Below are 10,367 nucleotides of genomic sequence, written 5' to 3'. Positions count from 1 at the left end.
TGTTGAATTTCCAGCTCTTTGACCTCGGGATGTTTTTGCAGAGGTCAAAGCGGAGGTGGACAAAGGCGTGATCTGAAAGTGCTATGGGTCCGATTGTACATGTGGCTGAATTTATGAAACTCTTTGGGATAAAAATGTAATCTATAGAGGTGTGTCTCTTGTAATAGCGCGATGTCTGCTTTTTCCTTTTTTAGAGCACATAGTATCTTTTTCCGTTTTATTGCAGTTCCATGTCAATAGATTTAAGGTACTAGTCATCGTCATCGAACAGTAATCGAACTTTAGTGCAAGTCATCGCTGGGTAAAAGTGGATAGTAGTTACAGCTGTGTTCACATAAAAGGAAAATAAATGGTGTACAATTATTCCTTTGCCCCCTGTTTTCCAGGTCCTCTGTTTTCTCTTCCAGATGCTCTATGTTCTTTTTCACATATGCTATTGTTTCCATGGCATCTGTCAATAAGTTTTCCATGGATAGGATTCGCCCCTCTGCCTCGTCCAGGCGTCCCGGGTTTATGGTTATCTTGTTGTTGATGTCAGGCAAAGCGTTTTCCAGGATTGTCACCTTGCCCCTGTTGATGATGGGATATGTAGATAGGGCGAGTCGGTCAAGGATCGATTCGGACAAGGTGGTAAATTGTATGACAAGCGACAGTTTATTCAGAGTAAAGATATCTGGTACAACGTATACGGGCTCATTCATTTGGCTCATAAGGAACCAGCAGAAAAAAGCGCCGATAACAGAGTGGAAGCATGTTATGTACAGTGCATAAAGTAGGTTGAGTCTGGAAGTCCCGGTCTTTTGGTTGGCCACAGTTGAGGCGTTGTCTTCTTGGATTGGTCCTGTTGAGCCGTCCGTCATTCCTCTGAGTCTCGTCGTGCCGTTCTCAGTCACACAATGTTCGGCTAGGAAGGAGATTATGTGTGTGTGCGTTTGTCTCTGTCTCAAGGCTGTGTGTCCTCCTCCCAATGTGTGGGTGTATGTCTTATCTGTGTGTCCTCGGCAGTTAGTGTGTGTATGTGTGTGTGCTGTGTGTGTGGGTGTGGGAGCTATCCTGTATGGGACCTAACATGTTTTACTGTGAAAATACGTTGTCTCAGTTATAGCAATGTAATAGCAGTAAGCTGGTCATTTGCATAAGAAATAGCACTTCCTTACACCCCTATCGCACTGAGCTGAGAATTAATGGCATCTAATTTAGTGTTTAGTTCTGTACGTTGGGAACTCAACTCAGAAAGGATGTCTTCGACAGAGTGCGAGGTTGGCATTCGTTTGGCCTCGGGGGGGGGGGGGGGGCCTTTTCGGTCGCTAATGCTCGAGTCCGGGTAAAAATGTCACCTGTAGTGTCGCCTTTTGTAGCCGCCATTACTTTTTTACTAAAGCTAAATGAGTTTGAACTTGGAGTGGAGGTAAGATTAGGAATTGGAAACTACTTGTGCGGAGCTTAGTTCATGCGGCCATCTCGTTCAAGGGTCACGTGATCCTCCCCAGTGATTTATTTTTGTGCAGTGATTTATTTTAGACAAAGAACATTTTACATTTACTGCGGCTTCCCGCATGCTCGATTCATTTGCAGTCTGGACACGCGGAGGGGTGAACATCTCCTGATCTGACTGCAGCTGGGAGGGACTGCTGTGTGAGGACTGGGCCGCCTGTGAGTGCTTTGGGACGGGGATGGGGCCCACGGCAGCACCCGCTGCTCGTTGAGAAGAGTAAGAACGATACCGTCAGAGACTCCAAAAGTCTCCAATAACACCAGAAAAAGTTGCTAGATTTGTCACATTTTTGAAAATGTGTTGCTAAAGAGGTATGAATACTCGCTAAATATAGCAACAAAGTCGCTAAATTGGCAACACTGGCTGCCTGTGCACGAGCTGAGCGCCTGGTGCTGACGTCACTCACAATGCACTTTTGCTGCCAGGCACGTGTGCTGTGACTGAGTGTGTGACAGAGAAAATATATTTTTTGTGTCATTTAGAGGGAAAATGCGTGCATTTTAGCGTTTGAGTCACCTTTCAAAAGTTGCTAAAAGCTCCAAATAAATGTTTAAAAGTAGCTAAATTTGTTGCTAGGTGCTGTTTGAAAAAGAAGTTGCCAGGGTAGTCTAAAAAGTTGCTAAATCTAGCAACAAAATTGCTGAGTTGGCATCACTGGCTGAGAGAAGGACAGTGCACAGTCTAGCCATACTGTTGATAATGGGATATGATAAAGGGTGAGTCGGTCAAGGATCGATGCAGACAAGGTGGTAGATTGTACGACAAGCGACAGGTTTATTTCAAAGTAGAGATATCTGGTACAGCGTATATACGGGCCCCTCTGTTAGCTCATCAGAGACTAGCAAAAAAAGACACTAGTTAACAATGGGTACAAGCTTCATATACAGAACAGAAAGTAGGTTGATATCTAGGAGATCGGATCTTCGGATTGGATCAGGCTGGGGTGTAGTCATCCGGCATTGGCTCTGTTGTCTGTCCGTCATCGTAGAATCCTGCCATGCCTGTTCTTGGTCGTCACACCATGTTCAGCTGAAAAGGAGATCTGGTGTGTGCGCTATCTTCAGTCACTAAGTCTAGGCTTTCTGCCAATCTGTGGGTGTCTTATCTGGGTGTCCTCGGCAGCTATGTGTGTACTGTATGTGCGTCGTCCCTGTCTTCTGGGGTCAGTGTGTAAAGTGTGTGCGTCCCTATCTTCAGGGGAGTTGTGGCCGAACTGCCGGCTAGCACCTGTGGCTAGGAGTATCCTGTTGTGACAGTGTTCTGGATGATTACAGTGAGTGTGTGTGTGAGAAATATCCTGTATGGGGCCCGACCTGTTTTACTATGTGTCTCAGCTATAGTAGTGTAATGTCACCTACATAGGAATTAGCAGTAATGTAATGTCACCTACATAGGAATTAGCAGTCCTCTACAAATCCCTCTCTTCACGTCTCCCCAGAGACGTGACACAACCTAACTAGATTCTGATACAAAAGAAAACTTTTCCCAAAGGGGCTATGAAAAAGGCACAACATTAAAAATAAATGGATGTATATGTATTACCACCAAGTTCTCCACTCAATCCCACTATGTACTAAGTTGGCTACCAGCCACCTAGGAACTTACAACCCTCATTTAACAATTGCGGAGAACAACAGCTCTAAGCTATAAGTAAAATGTTTGTCCACATAAGCCAACCTTTTCCAGCAGGAAAAAGTTGTGATACCCTCTCTTCACATCTCCAAAGAGATGGGTATTCTAATGGGTATTCTCCACCTCATCCTCAAACTCTGGCAGGTCATTAGCAAGCAGAGGATACATCTGGGAAGGGAAGAAGGGTCAATAGCTCTGGAGATAACTCTAGCAGTAAGGGACCGGATACATGGAATGCAACCGCAGCCGCACAACACTAAAATGGCTGCAAAAACTAAAAGATGGGTCTCATGCTCCATGCCGTTATCTCGCACCTGGCTCCTGTTATCTAACAAAAGACTGCTTGTTCTCGCAACCCCACGCTCTGAATGTGCCCTCCCTTCTGTATTTTCCCAGCATGAGAAAGTTCCATGGCCCTGATACTTTTAACAATGTTTCAAATCAGCTAGAGAACATAACACATAAACACATCCACCCAAGGCAACAGCAGATAATATTCAATCATATATATGGTAATGGCTATAATGTAAAATAACCCCAAGGGTGTGAAATTTAAGTCCCCCTTTTGACACTCATTATCCTTTATTTCAGCAGTCATAGCATTTCATGAAAATAATAAAAAGTTTATTATTAATAACAAGTGATATATGTCTATTGTTATATGCGTTTCCCCCTTTGTCACCCACAAGGGTGTCACTTATCAAAAACAGGATAAAACTTTATTGTTATTGACATGTAAGATGTAGGATAAAACTTTGGTCATGGAAAACAGAGGAAAGAATTATTAGAAACCATCTGGTCCTCTCAGCTACTCCTATCCTGTACCAGGTGGGCTCCTTGCCACCCAGGGACTCTAAACCTTTACAACAGGGAGAACAAACATACTGGAAAGAAAACCTATCATAAAAATTTATAACAAGGAACTGTGGTGGTGTAAAATTATTCTACTACCTCACCCACAGCATACCATGGGTCATCCTCAGTCAGTCCCATCCTCTCCTGAAAGCATGCTTCCGTATCGGCATCTCCAACTGGAGCATCAAGCAAATGCAACATGCCTGAAGCCTTCACCATATCTGTAACATATTTCTTAGAACACGGTATGATGCAAGCAGCACATCACATCAATAACAAATAATACAAGAATTAGGGTCAGAAATCCAGTAACCATCATATCAGTGTACTTACCAAACCAGGCCAAGAGAACAGACTCCTCCACCCTCCCTGTGGACCTCATCTTATCAGATAGTGCATCAAGCCCGCCCTAGATATCATTTGGACTGGTATTATTAGGAATATACGTGCAACATTGTTTACCGAACATCTTGCAAACGTCCCCCTGACTGGCAAGAAGCATATCCAAGGCAAGTCTATTCTGTCTGGAAACCCCAAATGTGGCCCCAAGCTGTTCAGACATACCAGTGAGTGCATCACGGGAGTTGATTATAGTAGACATAATTAATCCATGCAGTCTGTCTAGCATCCACCATGGCTGGACCCATAGTAGGTAGTAAGTGCCAGAGTCCATCATTCCTACCCAAGGCCTGAAACTCATGAGGAACCCCCACTGGCACACCCAACAGGTTAGTGTTTATGTCAACTACATTCTCTGTCCATGGAGTACTACATCTATGTCTCCCATGGGATGGAATGTTTTCAGGTCCCTTGGATACAGAACCCAACAGCTGTTCAGCAGTAACATCAACAATGGTCAGTGGAATTATCAAACTGGTCAGAGCACACATACCTTGCCATTCTCCTCTAAGAATGGGTCTCAGCACTCTTGGCTCCACTCATCCACCTCACATCAGCCTGTAACTGGCCAAGTGGAATTAATGGTTATGTTACTACTGCAATCAGCTTCAGGCAATCTCCCATAATCAATGCCATTACCTGTACCCGTGATGCAACTGCAATTTCCCCCCCCATGCCTCAACACCCCAAATGGCCCGATGAGGAGGTACTGCAGGAAACACAAGGCTCAAAGAGGAACAGAGGGTTGAATTGGGCTTAACCTGGTAAAAACTTCTCAGAATACACAACCACCCCTCTCCTTCTCCTGCAGCAAATGGGTGTGTAGCCAGAACAGGTCTAGCATGACTACAAATAATGCAGTCCTTTCCTCTCAGGGTTTTAGCTGTGTACCTCATATAAGACAGCCACAAATTGTCCCTACTATCAAAACCAGTCTCAGTTCCTAATTGATCAATAGCCGAATAGTCTCTAACATTAATTACCTGAATGGTATTTTTAACACAGTGGTGGTAGAGGAGTGTGTCCGGTTACCTCTGGTCTTGGCAGTACCTTAATAGAAAACACACCCATCATGTCTGTCCTCGTCCTTTGTAGTCCGAGGGTGTGAGTGCCTGCATCAGAGAGCTTAATAGTTTTGATGGTTAGTAGGATTTCATCACCTTTACAAAGTTCAACATTGCTCCCAGGTTTCCCCATATCATGGAAAACCTATCCACCCTTGTGGATCCCCATGCTATAAGGATACCCTCTTCTCCAATCCTAGAACTGTCCGAAGTCGGTTATCATGTAATCTCTACTCTAACTTCTTGTCTATATTTACATTTACATTTAAGTCATTTAGCAGACGCTCTTATCCAGAGCGACTTACAAATACCCAGATCTAGGGATCTCTTATGCTTATTTTGGAACAAAATACACATCACTTAGCCAGAGCCAGACACATCCTCACTTCTATGAACAAAAACAGGGGTGATAGGACAGTTAGGGTTACTTCATTCGAGAGTTGGCCCCCGGAATTCTGTTAATTCCAGTTCTTCTCTCGAACACTGTTTTAATGTCCGACAGTGAAAAAGTGTCTTACCCTTCCGCCGTGCGATATGAATCTGGGTAGCTCTTTCAGCTAGCTGTCACCAGGGGTCATCTATGGTCCCCAAGCCTCTGGGACTGGATTGAGTGACTTCACCTGTAGTTCACCTGTAATGCATAAAATCCTGGACATACAGGCTTGGTTAACAAACAATTTCTCATATGTTTTATCTGATTATATCTTTAACTTCTATGCCCAATTGTTAGCTTACATATTTAATTATTAGTTTCTTATCCAATCGGCCCCATCCTATCCTAGTCCACATTTACCCATCCCCCTTTTGATACCTGGCTCTGCCCAGGTAACAACCTTACCTACTCTAAATCATGACTTAGGTAAGATTAGTATATTATCCTTATGTCTGACATCATCATGAAGGAGCGCCCCCATCATTTTCCACATGTCCAACTCTCTCCCTGTCTCCACTCAGCAACTGTTATCTTTGCCTGTCCTGCCCCCCTTTCCAAAACCTCTCCTCTGCTCTCTCCAACTTTCAAGGTCTCTGCAGTGCGGGCGGAGGGCCCCTCCGTCTGCCTTTTCCCCTATCTGTAAAATACCATGTCTCTGGGAACGTGAAAATCCCCTTAACCCAAACGTTTACTACAAAAACAAAACCTAATAATTATGATAATCCCCTCAAACTCAAATAATTTGTCTCTGTGTTTCATGTTTTATTCGTGTTTCTCCAAATTGTCTCCCCAAAAATACTTCTTAGATACCCAGCCATTAGACACACAAACAACTGTGATAAACGTGCACTGTCCCTTTAACATAAAAACCTCAGCCTGCAATCCCCTCTGCGGGCCTTCCATTGTTCCCCATAATGAAAACAGATTCTAATGTTAGTATACCTTAACCTCCTGTTTAATTTCAGTGGTGTTATCTGAACAATCAAACCAAAATCAATAACCGGGAAGTACTTGTGTAAATTAATTAAAAGAACAAAATAAATCTACCTTATTTCTCAGCACTTGGTTAGAACACCACTCCCGTCTTACATCGACCACACCCGTCGCCCCGTACCTAGTGTATATCTTATCTATTACTCAGTGGCTCAATTAATGTTTAACGTAAGTATGTTCAGATGTTGATTATGTAATTCCACAATATTAGTATAGTTCAAACCTCATAATATAACTCTACACACAGAATTTTACGTTAATAGAGTTGAACACCTTTTCCAACAGTCATGCACACCCCCCAATATTCTATGATATAACTCTCATCAGCAAGCCTGCGACTTTTTCAACATTCTCACCGGTACCAGCTCCACAAATCTTCATTTACGCCCGTAAACTTCAATTTACACCAGACACACACAAATCTTCGTTCTCCCCAGCAAGCAGACCAGTAGGAGATGCAATAGCCCCACCTTCTGTCCATTCTCTGTACAGCTTCTCACCCCGTCTCCTCCACTCCTTATCCTCTCTGCCTTTATTGAATTCTAGAATGGACTTCAGCGTTCTCAACCCCTTTTCTATTTCCAACGACATTCCATGTACACTACAATACTGCCAACAACCCATGCCTTTACTGAAACCCAAGTGATACCCTTTCCCTACGGCTAAATCGGCCCCCAATTAGTTGGTGATCACTCGTTACCCACCACTCATACATGTAGTCCCAGACTATCCATTCAAGCTTTGGTGGCCACCCGTTACCCATCATTCATACATGTAGTAAGTGTTCTCTGTTACCACCTACCAGCCAGGCATACTAGTACATCCCATACACAATGCACCATTAAGTATGGTTGATCAATAATAAAATTGCAGTTGCCAATGGAGATATTACTTTCTCAACTATTTTCCAATCTCACACATCATTGTAGTTTAAATTTAGTAACTTACATCAAACAGGTATCTCACCAAACTAAATTTGGATAACTCCAATGTGCAGAACTTTAGTTTTTCACAACAGGTGTCTGCTTACCCTTTTTATTTGACCGGTCAGGATTTGTGAGACGACGACAGTACTGGCCAATCGGCTGGCACACCAATGTCCAGCGATGTCCTTTTACCAGACCACTTCGGGGTCACCATTTGTCATGTATTGTATATTTTAGTAAGTATATATGTATATTTTGACCAATTGAAATATATATTCAGACTATCTGAGTATACTTAGCCTGTCACTGGTAAATACCCGTGATGAATTCCTGGAGCCACGTACTCTGCCTTATCTCAGAGCTGCTCCCTCGTATATTCAGTTTGAGAAAAAACGCATGGGTTTGTATAGAGATCAATTCGACTATTTAGTCTCGATATTGAATATTGTGCTCAGATATTATTTCAATTATACATCAGTCATTTTGTTCCTGATTATACATTTAACACAGAAGTCATAGGTACATACAACATAGAAGTTTCGGATTTATCAAATAACCCTTATTGAATTCTCTCTCTCTCTCTCTATCTAACCACCAACAATCTTAATGGAAACAATTACAAGCACATTGCATTTTAATATAAACAGTTACAAATAGACAAAACAAGACAAAACAACACGTTATATCTCTGACCCCTGAAAGCCGATCCTTATCAGCGAATCTCTTATCAGACTGGCCTAGACCGGGCCGCAGGACAAAATTACAATTTGTCCCCCTCGGCGCCAGGTTTAATGAATAGTAGTTAACTATCCCCTACTGATCTCTATTCCTGATCCATATCGAGCTGACCCCTATCAGAGTTTATTACACGATGTCCGACCCCTATCAGAGAATCTCTTATCAGACTGGCCTAGACCGGGCCACAGGACAAAATTACAATTTGTCCCCCTCGGCGCCAGGTTTAATGAATAGTAGTTAACTATCCCCTTACTGATCTCTATTCCTGACCCCTATCGGAACTATCCTAGGCCTTTAAGTGATCTCTCATCATTGAAAGCCATCAGACTGTGCTGACCCCCTACTGATATCTCATCAATGATTTAGATCACCCGGTCGTCACCGGTTTGTCACCACATATATTCACTTTACTGTACTTTCAACTTGTCAGCAAATTATAAATTTACACAAGAATTCATACTCACTCGGTAATACTGATCAAAATTTAGACAAGACTATACGAAAATATGCAAAGTTTGATTTAACAGGTTTTGCTTACCTTGTTTGTGGTGCGCCTTGAGATCAGTTTACCGAGTTGAGCAGAATTGTTGTCCTCCCCCGAATTCCTTCACCTCTGTCCTCCGTGAATCGTCCTTTCACCCTCTCGCCCTCTCACACCCAAATCAACTCACTTTGATGGATCGTTATTAAACCATCCTCTGCTACCATTTCTGTTGATAATGGGATATGATAAAGGGTGAGTCGGTCAAGGATCGATGCAGACAAGGTGGTAGATTGTACGACAAGCGACAGGTTTATTTCAAAGTGGAGATATCTGGTACAGCGTATATACGGGCCCCTCTGTTAGCTCATCAGAGACTAGCAAAAAAAGACACTAGTTAACAATGGGTACAAGCTTCATATACAGAACAGAAAGTAGGTTGATATCTAGGAGATCGGATCTTCGGATTGGATCAGGCTGGGGTATAGTCATCCGGCATTGGCTCTGTTGTCTGTCCGTCATCGTAGAATCCTGCCATGCCTGTTCTTGGTCGTCACACCATGTTCAGCTGAAAAGGAGATCTGGTGTGTGCGCTATCTTCAGTCACTAAGTCTAGGCTTTCTGCCAATCTGTGGGTGTCTTATCTGGGTGTCCTCGGCAGCTATGTGTGTACTGTATGTGCGTCGTCCCTGTCTTCTGGGGTCAGTGTGTAAAGTGTGTGCGTCCCTATCTTCAGGGGAGTTGTGGCCGAACTGCCGGCTAGCACCTGTGGCTAGGAGTATCCTGTTGTGACAGTGTTCTGGATGATTACAGTGAGTGTGTGTGTGAGAAATATCCTGTATGGGGCCCGACCTGTTTTACTATGTGTCTCAGCTATAGTAGTGTAATGTCACCTACATAGGAATTAGCAGTAATGTAATGTCACCTACATAGGAATTAGCAGTCCTCTACAATACCCCCAAGTACTTGTATGAGGTGACTACCTCAAGCACTAAGTCCTCTGAGTCTTGCACTGTTTCGCTGTGGTCTTAGTCATCAATCTAGCAAGAGGGCAATATTTTAATGTGGTAGTGTGTGTGTGTGTGTGTCCCCTAGAAAAATGTGAATGAATAAGCCTTTTCATATTTTATAGTATGTCCATATATAGTTATAATCTGTTTAGACGTAGACGTAACGTTGCAGTGAAGCGATATAAAGGGACTTAATGATTCAGCCGACCACCAGAGGGAGGCAAATACCCGTTCATTCGACAGAGGACGCTGACAGAGTCATAGGAAAGTCTGGATGGTTGTCTTCTGACTTATAAAACGGTGGGAAATCTATAAAACAAGTAATGTAAACATATACATAT

The 10,367-nt window shown here is 43.1% G+C and overlaps 1 long non-coding RNA gene across 1 annotated transcript; it reads right to left on the bottom strand.

Annotated features, from left to right (window-relative positions):
* Positions 1 to 2,244: 2,244 nt before the first annotated feature.
* Positions 2,245 to 10,174, bottom strand: LOC135561905 (uncharacterized). Its single transcript, XR_010459776.1, has 2 exons — positions 2,882 to 10,174; positions 2,245 to 2,849 (listed from the first exon to the last, which is right to left on the bottom strand). It is a non-coding gene; the product is annotated as an uncharacterized LOC135561905 (long non-coding RNA).
* Between the last annotated feature and the right edge of the window lie 193 nt (positions 10,175 to 10,367).

The sequence above is a fragment of the Oncorhynchus nerka genome, linkage group LG18 (genome assembly GCF_034236695.1).
Source record: "Oncorhynchus nerka isolate Pitt River linkage group LG18, Oner_Uvic_2.0, whole genome shotgun sequence".
Lineage (NCBI taxonomy): Eukaryota > Metazoa > Chordata > Actinopteri > Salmoniformes > Salmonidae > Oncorhynchus > Oncorhynchus nerka.
Note: the sequence above shows the minus strand (reverse complement) of the source record. Positions and strands in the feature narration are given on the sequence as shown.